Genomic DNA, 15000 nt, shown 5'->3' on the forward strand with positions numbered 1-15000 from the left:
TGTGAATCCTAAATGTGTATCTTGATTTATTAATTTGTCTGGATTCAATCTAAGTGAAAGTTCTCCTAAAATTCTAATTTCATGGAAAGTCCTAAGTGATTTGATTAAGCATTTACAAGAAAATTAATATACAAAACACCACAATTTGTTTGTGGTGCCGACTCGCGGGTGGTATGCCATCAGACATCCAAGCTGCCTACGTACCCAAGCCTCACTGGGATCAGAGTCGACGTAGTTCGGTGCACCTAAGCTAAGTTACATATGCCTAACTCAACTAAGACACCGACCTAGACGGGATTGACTGTTTCAACAGTTTTAGGAGAAGTTATTTAATTCAAGTTGAGGATTTTATTATCTTAGGATTTCATCGAAGATGCTATATGATTCTTATCTAAATGCAAGTTGTCCCTTAGACTAATGCAGGTTAGCCTACATCCTAGTTTACTAGGCTTGTCCTAGGGAAAGATCGGGTGACTAGTGTAACTAGACCTATGGCACGGTTGCTATACATAGCAAACGTCCGTGATGAGGCTGGACTCCTAACTCTAGGACTCCCTAAAACTTAGGACACGACACGACACCAGTGTTCCTAAAGTGGGCTCTAATGGTTCTTAAGACGGAAACCATAATCCAATGGTTCCGAGAGACACAAGACAAATCGATTTAAATTCTCGAGGTTAATGAATTTTAGATTTCAAGGATTTTCAGTTTTTGGACATTCAAGGATTACCAATGGTTCTAGGGTTCACCAGTTTCGGCCCAGGATAGCATCCAAGGAAGGGAATCGTGCGCTCTTTCCTTGCGCAATTTAATACTTAGGTTATAGCATCTTATTGCCTGGCATATCTCAGGATTTTCGTGGACAGTGAACCTCGGAGCCAACAACGTGCTATAGCTTAAGTATTCAAATTGTCAAAGATCGGTTGCAATTGGGATACGATTATGGATGCATTGGCCATTTTTCCAGGGAAATCTAAAGATCCTAAGATTTCTGTTTCAATGGATTAAGGATTTAATATATGACAAAGATTTAAGGTTCTTTAGAGATTTTCAGGTGATTTTCAATTAATTTCGGATTTTCAATGGATTTTATCAATTTTAAGCATATGAGTGATTTTACAAGTGAAATTGTTGCAAACGAATTCGAAATGAGTTGAAACTTATACAGAAGCAAGATATGATGAGATGTAGCTTGCTGGAAGATTTTTACAGATTTTTACATTAAGCTCATATTTAATTTTGATTTAACAATTAATTGACCAGATTGCAAAAATAACACAGAAACTACTAGAAATAGAAATCTAAATTCCATGAAATTTCTACATTAGTAAGATATAAGTGAAATTAGCATGCTGTGAGATTTTCATGAATTTAAAAAACTATTTACTATCAGTTTCGGATTTTTCAATTGTTAGACCAGATTATGAATTAACACTACATCCCATGTAAAACAAGATCCAAAGTAATTGAAACTTTTATAGAAGCAAGAAATTTGAAATATAAGACTACTGTAAAAATTTTAAGAATTTTCTTTGTGATCTGATGTCAGTAAAAATTCCCCCAAAATCTGCTGATTTTCAAAGAAAGCATAAAATTATATACCAAACAAAATCCAAAAATTCTCACAAATTCATGGTAGAATGTATCATTATCATATTATTTTCCCACGAAATTTCATTATTTTTGGAATCTGTTTAGTATAACGTTTAGTTTTCTTTGTTAAAAATCATGCAAAAATCCGAAAATATACCAAATAATTCTAAAAAAATTCCGAGAACGGTGTACCTACCTGTGATCGAAATCCTCGCCGAATCCGAGAGCCGAAAAACTCGAAAATCCCGCCTCCGTGCGATCGCTTCCGCTTTCTTTCTCTTTTTCCTTCTTTTTTGTTTCTTTTTCTTCTTTTCTTGTTTCTTTTTCTTTCTTTTTTTCTTTTCAACCCCACATAGCCACTTTGTTAGAACTCATGATAGAAGAGAAATGAGTTCTCTCCTTTCTTACTCACCCTCATTGAACCATTTATAGCAAAGGAATGGGAGGGTGGTGGCCACCATTGTGGACTTATTCCATGGTAGGTGGCCACCATTGTGGACATATTCCATGGTAGGTGGCCACCATTGTGGACATGGAATTTTGACATGTGTGTGGCCCCATGCATGTTTTTTAAAGTCTTTTTGAGTAGGTAAAAGATAACCCAAGTGGGTCCCATATGTGACCAAATTCCCAATTGTGCATAAAATCATATGCCCCACTCCAAAGTATGATCGGAACCGTTCATTTGATGGGCGACAATGTGATTTAATTTGTGCTCCGCTAATCAATCCTATGGGCTGATCCAAGCCATCCAATAGATCAAAATGTGAATATGTTACCCCATTTTTAAATCACTCCCATTTGATGATCCGAACCGTCCATTTGATGGGCGACAATTGATGATCTTGACCGTTCAAATAGTGGGCTGCGATGTGATTTAATTTGTGCTCCACTAATCAATCCTATATGACGATCCAGACCATCCAATTGATGGGTCCCCTACCTAAGTAGGTTGTGTCCTCCTAAATCATTTCAATGGGCTGATCCGAGTAACTCAACCTGATGATCGTAACAAAATTGGTTGTTAAAACGACTTCTCTGAGATCTTGACCGTTCTCTTGATGATCATCTTTAGGTGTTGGATCGAAGTAGGTTCAAAACTCATTTTTCACTAAAACAAAATGGGGTGTCTACAGATGCCCCTCTTTGGTAGAGATGACGTAGTCATTGAATACCAAAGTTAAAAATGACAGAACCATTTTGCATAGCTTTAATCGACAAAGGACTCTACACAAAACTGAACCTAGACGCAAACATTTACTACCTAATGCAAGACCTTAGATGAAATCCTAGAATTGGAATGCAATAAAACAAACCCGCTGCGGTGCAGCTGGCAACGAGAGAAATGGGATACCATTTTCAAATGGATTTTCGGAGGGAAAGGAATATCGCTTTTGAACAGCTTCAGAGGAAATGAGACGTCATTTTCAAATGGTCTCAGAGAGAATAATGGATGACTTTTGAAAGATTCTTAATGAAAACGCAACATCATTTTTGAATGGGCTTGGGTAAGATGAAATACCGTATTTATACGGATTCCAAGGAAATGAGACATCATAGTTGTATGATGTTCAAAGGGTATAAGAGACCATAGTTGTATGGACTCGAAGAGAATGAAATACCGTATTTGTACGGATTCCAAGGAAATGAGACATCATAGTTGTATGATGTTCAAAGGGGATAAGAGACCATAGTTGTATGGACTCGGAGAGAATGAAATATCGTATTTGTACGGATTCCAAGGGAATGGGACATCATAGTTGTATGATGTTTAAAAGGGGATAAGAGACCATAGTTGTATGGACTCGAAGAGAATGAAATACCGTATTTGTACGGATTCCAAGGGAATGAGACATCATAGTTGTATGATGTTCAGAGAGTATAAGAGACCATAGTTGTATGAACTCGAAGAGAATGAAATACCGTATTTGTACGGATTCCAAGGAAATGAGACATCATAGATGTATGATGTTCAAAGAGGATAAGAGACCATAGTTGTATGGACTCGAAGAAAAGAGGCACCGTTCACAAACGGGCTCAAGGAGAAGACAAGACCATTCACAAATGGACTCGAGAAATGAGGCACCGTTCACAAACGGGCTCAAGGATAAGACAAGACCATTCACAAATGGACTCGAGAAATGAGGCACCATTCACAAACGGGCTCAAGGAGAAGACGAGTCCATTCACAAATGGACTCGAGAAATGAAGAACCTTTCACAAAAGGGCTCAAAGAGGACATGAGACCATTCCAAATGGACTCAGAGAATGAGACACCGTTCACAAACGGGTTCAAGGAGAAGACCATTCACAAATGGACTCGAGAAATGAAGAACCTTTCACAAAAGGGCTCAAAGAGGACATGAGACCATTCCAAATGGACTCAGAGAATGAGACACCGTTCACAAACGGGTTCAAGGAGAAGACGAGACCATTCACAAATGGACTCGAGAAACGAGGCACCGTTCACAAACGGGTTCGAAGAATTTAGAGAATTTTTATGAACTTGAATTTGTCGTAGGATTGGATTTTTTTGAATTAAGGATTTGGATTTGATAAATTTTTTATTTTTGGGAAATGAGGTACTGTCCGTAAACGGGCTCAAGGAGAAGACGAGACCATTCACAAATGGACTCGAGAAATGAGGCACCTTTCACAAAAGGGCTCAAAGAGGACATGAGATTTTTCGTAGGATTGGATTTTTTTTTGAATTAAGGATTTGGATTTGCTAAATTTTTTATTTTTGGGAAATGAGGTACCGTCCGTAAACGGGCTCAAGGAGAAGACGAGACCATTCACAAATGGCCTCGAGAAAAGAGGCACCGTTCACAAACGGGCTCAAAGAGGACATGAGATTTTTCGTAGGATTGGATTTTTTTTTTTTTGAATTAAGGATTTGGATTTGATAAATTTTTTATTTTTGGGAAATGAGGTACCGTCTGCAAACGGGCTCAAGGAGAAGACGAGACCATTCACAAATGGCCTCGAGAAAAGAGGCACCGTTCACAAACGGGCTCGAAAAATTTAGAGATTTTTCATGAACTTGAATTTGATTTAGGATTGGATTTTTTATTTTTTATTTTTTGAATCGGGGATTGGATTTGATGAATTTTTTTTGTATTTTTTATTTTTTGAACTTAATGAAATCGGGGACATTATAGATCGTGCCTGACAAAGATATTGGAAACTAAGATTTTGCCGAAGGATGAAACAGCAAACCTTAGGAACGAAGAATCATTACGAACAAGAATGGATAAGGAATACCTTTATGAAACTTCAACGAGATTTTTCTCAAAGAGACTGCTAGTCTTGTCTTCTGGGGATTTTGATAACTGAAACTTTGAACAAGACATTTGAGATTGGTAATTTAGAACAACGGCTCTCTTGGATATTAACATGGAGAAGCGGGATTTGCCTCTTGACAGGTGCTTAGATAAACGCTTCTTGACCAGGATAGTATTTAACCATCTGGAAGGAAATCCTGAATTTTAATGGTTCATCTTTCTGAGAAATTGGCTCAACCACCATTGCATCTGGGGCTCTTCCAAGCTTAAGGTGCCTTCTTGGGGTATGATCTTTTTACGGAAGTTGGGCTTTCTGATGCTTCTACTTCTGAACTCTTCTGAGTTGATCTTCTTTGAAATGTAGCTGTTTGACTAGATTCTTGAACCCTTTCAGGTACAATTGCAGGGAGCTGCCGAGGCCGGGCCTCCTTTACCAAGACAGTTGCATTATTTGGACATAAGAACGATGATTGACTCTTTCTAAAGAGAAAACTTAGATAAAAGGCACTACTCAAAGGATTGAGCAGCTCTGAAGGAGTGAACATAGAATGACAAAGATTGACTAACTACACTGACAGACACAGTAATGCTCCTGACTTAGTTATCGTTTTATTTGGTAAGTCTATCCTTTCAAGGAATGTTTTTTTTTTAATTGGTAAACACTGGACCTTTTCCTTAAAACAGTAATGCCCCAAGGATTTAATTACGACCCCTAAGATTGCTTAGCTCTAATGCCCCCAGTTTTGAGAATGTCACTTGAATTTGTTTGAACTTCAGTTGATCTTCAGTCTTGATACCGGATGTAGCCTTCTCATAATGATTCTCTTACCGTGACCAAGTCACCTCGTCGGGGTTTTTAACTTGGCGGACCGTGCTAGCCTTAACTTTTGCCTGAACCGCCTTTCCAGGTTTTCGATCCAGCAGGCTATCCCCTTAGCTTTTGCCTAAGCCGCCCTTTCGGGTTTTCAACTTAGCAGGGGAATGATCTTAAATTTTGCCTAGACCGCCCTTTCAGGTTTTCAGTCTAGCAGATCTTCAAACTCCGTTATTTTTCTTATTCATCATCATTTCATTTTTTTATTGTATCTCAGGACCTAGCTCATTAGTTCTGAACACCAGAAGGACTTTTATAGGTAGGATAGGGCTTTTCAAAGAATGGCTTAAGGCTCAACAAAGATTTCGACCGAACCTGTGAACAGGTCGCCTACATATCCCAAGGTAGGAATCAGGTCGTGTGTAGTTCAGGGCGAATGCCCCTAGTTTGAAGATAAATTGTTTGATTTTTTTTTTCCTTTTTTCTTTTCTTTCTGGAACAATTAACTTCTCTTCTTTTGGAACTTGTCCCTCTCTTTTTTTTTTGAAAGGATTGAATTTCTTTTCCTTTTTGAATCGACCGAACTCGGTTCAACCGAGTTGCCTACGTACCCCAGTATAGGGATCAGGTCTCGCGTAGTTCGGGGGAATGCCCCAAGTTTGATGGGTTTTCAAGAAAATTTGATTTAGGCTCGAAGGGTTTGCAAATCGGTATTCTTTTGACATTGGGTTTTGATTTTGGGATTTAATCGGCCAAAGGAGGCCTTTCGATGTTCAGATTGGGAATCGATCTAGGTTACTAGAGTCCCTCTGGTACTGATTATTTTTTTTTCTCTTTTGTTTTTTTTTTTTTCGCGGAGTTTGACGGCATTTCCAGGTAAGAGATAATGGATCTTCTTCTTTCAAGATTCTAATACGTGCTTTTGACTTTCATAGAGCGAAACTTGTTCTTTGACATCCTCCATCTATGGATTCGTACTCTCGATATCTGATGATCACTTTTCATTGTTTGCTTTTGAACTTTTCATCTTGAATTTGTTGGCTTTATGAATTTGAGAACCAAGGTCATTGATTGGAAATATGAAAGTTGTTTCCACTCTATGCCCCTTGTATAGCATATATCTTCTCACTTTCTTCATTTTCTTTGAGCTTTCCATCTATGTCTTGCCCCTGGTATCGGTTGTAGCTTTTCTAGACAATCTTCTTATTCTTGAAATAATTTTATCAATTCTTCACACTCTTTAGAGGGTAATGTATTTTCAATCGGCATTCACTGAATCAAAGTTTCAGTGCCAGTGTTTATCATTTCAATTTCATCTTTGAAAGGTTGGGATTGGCGCCCCTCCTCTCGTTCAAGTAATTGCTGTGACTCAAGTGGAGTTTCGTCAATTTTGTCCTCATTTGAGGAGGGAGTCTTATTTTAAGATCAGAAGCACACTTAAGAACAGACACAAGTGAACTTTTTGGAACTGACTGAAATTTTATTTAAAGAAAAGCTATTACATCAGACGACCTATCCTGAACATGCTCACGATTCACAACTCTAAATAAGAAAGAGAAACAGAAGATAACTTGCCTGGACTAGGCATTGACCTTTAACTGTAAGACCGGACTCAACAATTATACTGACCATGATGACTGACTCAACATAAAATAGTAAGTGACTAAAACTTTAACTGCTGCAACTGTTTGGCGTTGAAGGCTCGGCGAAGGCTGGTTCGTTCTGAACATCATCATGGCTGATACTTTCAATTTTGGACAATGATGACTGATTCGCATAGGGAAATGCCCCTAGCTCAATGATTCTGAGAGTGAACTCTGAAGGACTTAGCAAAATAATCTTGAAAAAGGTAGCCCCTAGAGGAGGAACAGACCAGGGGTACAAGCAAGATTGGATTATCTGGACCAGGCATGATCAGATCATGAGAACGCATAATCGAAAGATTGTGAGATTCTGCATCTGCCAGTTAGGGGATGGCATGAAGATACGATCGAATCGTATGACAGAAGAACGAAAGACGCACGATCAAAAGATTAGATGAGATAGCATAAGATTGCTTTCAACGGATAGATCATGAATGACTAATCCTATGAGATTTTTGGAAATGATGGGATTTATATCCTAACCCAAAGGGAAATTTTTTTTTTTTTTTTTCACATTTTATCAGTGTTACCTGAAGGCATCAACCCTAATCCTAATCTATCGGAGTGGAGAGAGAATCTCGACTCATGCCTTTGTTCGTGTATCTAAGGACCGATCGTAGCCATTGGAAGATGGACTACGGCCTAATCTAGACACAAATAGGTAGAATATCCTAAACTAGGCTCACACACGTGATGCACATGTGTTCGTATATTACATGCATGTGTGGGTTAATCTAGGGGTAAGGCCAAGAGTTCCCTTAGCGCGAATCCATGTTCGATATACTGTACCAGTGTCCGGCGTATCAGTACGTGAACAAGGGATCCGTTTACGTACCATAAAGGTACTAGGCTAAGGGTGGAATGCTTCTCTAGCACAGAGGCACCAGGTGATGAAATCCCAGTCAACCATGCTAGATAACACTCCGGGTTCCTAAAATAGGACGTGTGTGCACGTGAGATGCAAGGGTTTAGATGCAAGTGATGTAAGTGTGTGCAATAAGTTCGCGCGATCTATGATGCCTTCAGGTTTTGTTAGATTAAGTTTGAGTAAAATGTGATGAGAAAATAAAACAAGACAAACTAATCTGACAAGTATACAAGAGATAGAGTTCTTATGAGCCAGTTAAATTAAATTCAAATGAATTATCTTTTGGAATTTTAATGAAGTTAGGTGATCCCCAGCAGAGTCGCCAGACTGTGGTACCCTGATCCCGCGAGAGGGGTGTGGGGCGCGAGCCGCCGCTCTCTCTCTCTTGGTCTCTCGTATCCACGCGATTGGCGTGTGCATTTTATTATTGATTTGAATTAATCTTTCCTGTGAACTTGGGATCACTAAGGCAATCCGAATTCCACACGAAAGAGACTGACAGAGTCGCCACCTAGATGTGGGATCTAGGACCCGTAATTAACCAGAAATCTAGACTCGCTACCTGGTTACGAGAATGGAAGGTATGGGGAGTTATCCACCACATGCACCATTCTTGCCCGATAATCGGTCTTCGATTCCAAAAGCTAACTCTTTTAAATTTATTTTAAATGGCTCATTCAACTCTATGTTAATGTGCGAACTAAGTGACATGCATCCTATGATCTAATTTCAATGTGAATCCTAAATGTGTATCTTGATTTATTAATTTGTCTGGATTCAATCTAAGTGAAAGTTCTCCTAAAATTCTAATTTCATGGAAAGTCCTAAGTGATTTGATTAAGCATTTACAAGAAAATTAATATACAAAACACCACAATTTGTTTGTGGTGCCGACTCGCGGGTGGTATGCCATCAGACATCCAAGCTGCCTACGTACCCAAGCCTCACTGGGATCAGAGTCGACGTAGTTCGGTGCACCTAAGCTAAGTTACATATGCCTAACTCAACTAAGACACCGACCTAGACGGGATTGACTGTTTCAACAGTTTTAGGAGAAGTTATTTAATTCAAGTTGAGGATTTTATTATCTTAGGATTTCATCGAAGATGCTATATGATTCTTATCTAAATGCAAGTTGTCCCTTAGACTAATGCAGGTTAGCCTACATCCTAGTTTACTAGGCTTGTCCTAGGGAAAGATCGGGTGACTAGTGTAACTAGACCTATGGCACGGTTGCTATACATAGCAAACGTCCGTGATGAGGCTGGACTCCTAACTCTAGGACTCCCTAAAACTTAGGACACGACACGACACCAGTGTTCCTAAAGTGGGCTCTAATGGTTCTTAAGACGGAAACCATAATCCAATGGTTCCGAGAGACACAAGACAAATCGATTTAAATTCTCGAGGTTAATGAATTTTAGATTTCAAGGATTTTCAGTTTTTGGACATTCAAGGATTACCAATGGTTCTAGGGTTCACCAGTTTCGGCCCAGGATAGCATCCAAGGAAGGGAATCGTGCGCTCTTTCCTTGCGCAATTTAATACTTAGGTTATAGCATCTTATTGCCTGGCATATCTCAGGATTTTCGTGGACAGTGAACCTCGGAGCCAACAACGTGCTATAGCTTAAGTATTCAAATTGTCAAAGATCGGTTGCAATTGGGATACGATTATGGATGCATTGGCCATTTTTCCAGGGAAATCTAAAGATCCTAAGATTTCTGTTTCAATGGATTAAGGATTTAATATATGACAAAGATTTAAGGTTCTTTAGAGATTTTCAGGTGATTTTCAATTAATTTCGGATTTTCAATGGATTTTATCAATTTTAAGCATATGAGTGATTTTACAAGTGAAATTGTTGCAAACGAATTCGAAATGAGTTGAAACTTATACAGAAGCAAGATATGATGAGATGTAGCTTGCTGGAAGATTTTTACAGATTTTTACATTAAGCTCATATTTAATTTTGATTTAACAATTAATTGACCAGATTGCAAAAATAACACAGAAACTACTAGAAATAGAAATCTAAATTCCATGAAATTTCTACATTAGTAAGATATAAGTGAAATTAGCATGCTGTGAGATTTTCATGAATTTAAAAAACTATTTACTATCAGTTTCGGATTTTTCAATTGTTAGACCAGATTATGAATTAACACTACATCCCATGTAAAACAAGATCCAAAGTAATTGAAACTTTTATAGAAGCAAGAAATTTGAAATATAAGACTACTGTAAAAATTTTAAGAATTTTCTTTGTGATCTGATGTCAGTAAAAATTCCCCCAAAATCTGCTGATTTTCAAAGAAAGCATAAAATTATATACCAAACAAAATCCAAAAATTCTCACAAATTCATGGTAGAATGTATCATTATCATATTATTTTCCCACGAAATTTCATTATTTTTGGAATCTGTTTAGTATAACGTTTAGTTTTCTTTGTTAAAAATCATGCAAAAATCCGAAAATATACCAAATAATTCTAAAAAAATTCCGAGAACGGTGTACCTACCTGTGATCGAAATCCTCGCCGAATCCGAGAGCCGAAAAACTCGAAAATCCCGCCTCCGTGCGATCGCTTCCGCTTTCTTTCTCTTTTTCCTTCTTTTTTGTTTCTTTTTCTTCTTTTCTTGTTTCTTTTTCTTTCTTTTTTTCTTTTCAACCCCACATAGCCACTTTGTTAGAACTCATGATAGAAGAGAAATGAGTTCTCTCCTTTCTTACTCACCCTCATTGAACCATTTATAGCAAAGGAATGGGAGGGTGGTGGCCACCATTGTGGACTTATTCCATGGTAGGTGGCCACCATTGTGGACATATTCCATGGTAGGTGGCCACCATTGTGGACATGGAATTTTGACATGTGTGTGGCCCCATGCATGTTTTTTAAAGTCTTTTTGAGTAGGTAAAAGATAACCCAAGTGGGTCCCATATGTGACCAAATTCCCAATTGTGCATAAAATCATATGCCCCACTCCAAAGTATGATCGGAACCGTTCATTTGATGGGCGACAATGTGATTTAATTTGTGCTCCGCTAATCAATCCTATGGGCTGATCCAAGCCATCCAATAGATCAAAATGTGAATATGTTACCCCATTTTTAAATCACTCCCATTTGATGATCCGAACCGTCCATTTGATGGGCGACAATTGATGATCTTGACCGTTCAAATAGTGGGCTGCGATGTGATTTAATTTGTGCTCCACTAATCAATCCTATATGACGATCCAGACCATCCAATTGATGGGTCCCCTACCTAAGTAGGTTGTGTCCTCCTAAATCATTTCAATGGGCTGATCCGAGTAACTCAACCTGATGATCGTAACAAAATTGGTTGTTAAAACGACTTCTCTGAGATCTTGACCGTTCTCTTGATGATCATCTTTAGGTGTTGGATCGAAGTAGGTTCAAAACTCATTTTTCACTAAAACAAAATGGGGTGTCTACAGCTTGCCAGGCCCCGACACGAGCAATCGCGCATTTTCTTTGCAACCGACCATCAATGCCGCCCAACGGGGCCAGCACGAGCAGTCATCCGCGGTCCCCTGGCCCTGCGCACGTTTGTCTTTGAAACCGAGCATCAATGCCACAGAAAGTGCCGGGGCGCCAGCTGGAGCCATCATCCGACGTGCCATGGCTCTGGTCCCATGGTCTTCGCAACCGAGCATTCGTGACACCCGCGGGGCCAGGACACCAACCCTTCCGACACGAGCATTCGCGCATGTTCTTTGGCCACACAACGGCGCCAGCACGAGCAAAATCATCCGCGGTGTGGTGGCCTTGCACGGCCTTTTGTCTTTGGAACCAACCATCAGTGCCACGGGAAGTGCCGGAGTCCCGGCATCCGCGGTGCCAAGTCATTGCGCCCTTGGTCTCTGCAGCGGGGCATGCCGGGCACTCCCAACCATTGCAAGCAAGCAAGCAAGCAAGAAAGAAAGTAAGTAAGTAAGTAAGTATTACATATAGGGGCGGGACATGCGGGGAGATCTGCGAAACGTGCATTACGGGGCACACGCGTACCTACCGGGGCATACCGACCCCTATTGGGGCACACGTGTGCATATCGGGGCATACCGGGCCTATCGGGGCACACGCGTACATACCGGGGCATACCGAGCCCTACTGGGGCACACGTGCGCATATCGGGGCGTACCAAGCCTATCGGGGCATACGCATGTATCCCAAGGCATACCGAGTCTATCCGGGCATACGCGTTCATACCGGGGCGTAACGGGCCTATCGGGGCATACTTGGGCATATCCGGGCAAAAAATGCCCAAAACTTGCGCAACCTTGGCAACCGTGGTCCATTCCTCTCTATATGCCTAGCCTTGCCAACCGTGGTCCATTCCTCACTATATGCCATGGCCTTGTGCCCATGGTCTTCCCAAGACAGCGTCCAAGGCCCCCGGAAGGCCAAGGGAGCCCAACCCAGCAATGCCCTGCTATGGCAAGCCAAGGCCAAGCATTCCGGTGCCTATCCGGGCAAAAATGCAATTCCTCTCTATATGCCTAGCCTTGGCAACCGTGGTCCATTCCCCACCATATGCCATGGCCTTGTGCCCATGGTCTTCCCAAGACAGTGTCCAAGGCGCCCGGAAGGCCAAGGGAGCCCAACCCAGCAATGCCCTGCTTTGGCAAGCCAAGGCCAAGCATTCCGGTGCCTAACCTTGGCAACCGTGGTCCTTTCCTCACCATATGCCATGGCCTTGTGCCCATGGTCTTCGCAAGACATCGTCCAAGGCGCCCAAAAGGCCAAGGGAGCCCAACCCAGCAATGCCTTGCTAGGACAAGCCAAGGCCAAGCATTCCGGTGCCTATCCGGGCAAAAACGCCCAAAGCATGCCCATTCCTTAGCCTATCCAGGCAAAAACGCCCAAAATCTGCACATTCTAGTGCCTATCCGGGCAAAAACGCCCACCAGCATGCCACCCTCCTATAGGGTTTGCGCAACCAACCAGCCTAACCACCAGTGGCAACCAAAGGTGCTGTTAGCGACGACTTCTGAAGACGCAACGAGACGCGACGTGTTTGCGCCCAGACGCGACGAGACGATGCGGGATCTGCGCCCAAGAATGCCTAGACCCGTCGACTTGATGCGGGATCAGCTCGCCCAAGCATGCCTAGTGTGCAAGGCCTGTGTGCAAGGCTAGTGTCCAAGGCTAGTGTGCAAGGCTCATGTGGAACGCTAGTGCGCAAGGCTAGTGCCCAAGGCTTGTGTGCCAGGCCCGTGTGCAAGGCTAGTGTCCAGGGCTTGTGTGCATTGCTTGAGTGCAAGGCTTGTGTGCATTGCTCGAGTGCATGGCTTGTGTGCAAGGGTTGTGCGCAAGGCTAGTGTGCGGGGCTTGTGCGCATGGCTAATGTGCACGGCTTGTGTGCATGGCTACCGTGCAAGGCTAGTTTGCATGGCTAGGGTGCAAGGCTCGCATGCGAGGCTAGTGTGCAAGGCTGCGTGCAAGGGAAGCGTGCAGGGCGAGTGTGCGAGGCCACTGTGCACGGCGCCAGCACTAGCGAGCCATCATCCGCGTTGCCATGGCTCGCTTGGCCTTGGCTTGCCAGGCCCCGACACGAGCAATCGCGCATTTTCTTTGCAACCGACCATCAATGCCGCCCAACGGGGCCAGCACGAGCAGTCATCCGCGGTCCCCTGGCCCTGCGCACGTTTGTCTTTGAAACCGAGCATCAATGCCACAGAAAGTGCCGGGGCGCCAGCTGGAGCCATCATCCGACGTGCCATGGCTCGCTTGGCCTTGGCTTGCCGGGCCCCGACACGAGCAATCGCGCATTTTCTTTGCAACCGACCATCAATGCCGCCCAACGGGGCCAGCACGAGCAGTCATCCGCGGTCCCCTGGCACTGCGCACGTTTGTCTTTGAAACCGAGCATCAATGCCACAGAAAGTGCCGGGGCGCCAGCTGGAGCCATCATCCGACGTGCCATGGCTCTGGTCCCATGGTCTTCGCAACCGAGCATTCGTGACACCCGCGGGGCCAGGACACCAACCCTTCCGACACGAGCATTCGCGCATGTTCTTTGGCCACACAACGGCGCCAGCACGAGCAAAATCATCCGCGGTGCGGTGGCCTTGCACGGCCTTTTGTCTTTGGAACCAACCATCAGTGCCACGGGAAGTGCCGGAGTCCCGGCATCCGCGGTGCCAAGTCATTGCGCCCTTGGTCTCTGCAGCGGGGCATGCCGGGCACTCCCAACCATTGCAAGCAAGCAAGCAAGCAAGAAAGAAAGTAAGTAAGTAAGTAAGTATTACATATAGGGGCGGGACATGCGGGGAGATCTGCGAAACGTGCATTACGGGGCACACGCGTACCTACCGGGGCATACCGACCCCTATTGGGGCACACGTGTGCATATCGGGGCATACCGGGCCTATCGGGGCACACGCGTACATACCGGGGCATACCGAGCCCTACTGGGGCACACGTGCGCATATCGGGGCGTACCAAGCCTATCGGGGCATACGCATGTATCCCAAGGCATACCGAGTCTATCCGGGCATACGCGTTCATACCGGGGCGTAACGGGCCTATCGGGGCATACTTGGGCATATCCGGGCAAAAAATGCCCAAAACTTGCGCAACCTTGGCAACCGTGGTCCATTCCTCTCTATATGCCTAGCCTTGCCAACCGTGGTCCATTCCTCACTATATGCCATGGCCTTGTGCCCATGGTCTTCCCAAGACAGCGTCCAAGGCCCCCGGAAGGCCAAGGGAGCCCAACCCAGCAATGCCCTGCTATGGCAAGCCAAGGCCAAGCATTCCGGTGCCTATCC

This window comes from Tasmannia lanceolata, unplaced genomic scaffold (assembly GCF_043159265.1).
Source record: "Tasmannia lanceolata isolate RefF3 unplaced genomic scaffold, GAP_Taslan_0.1 ptg000267l, whole genome shotgun sequence".
In the NCBI taxonomy this organism is placed as follows: Eukaryota; Viridiplantae; Streptophyta; class Magnoliopsida; order Canellales; family Winteraceae; genus Tasmannia; species Tasmannia lanceolata.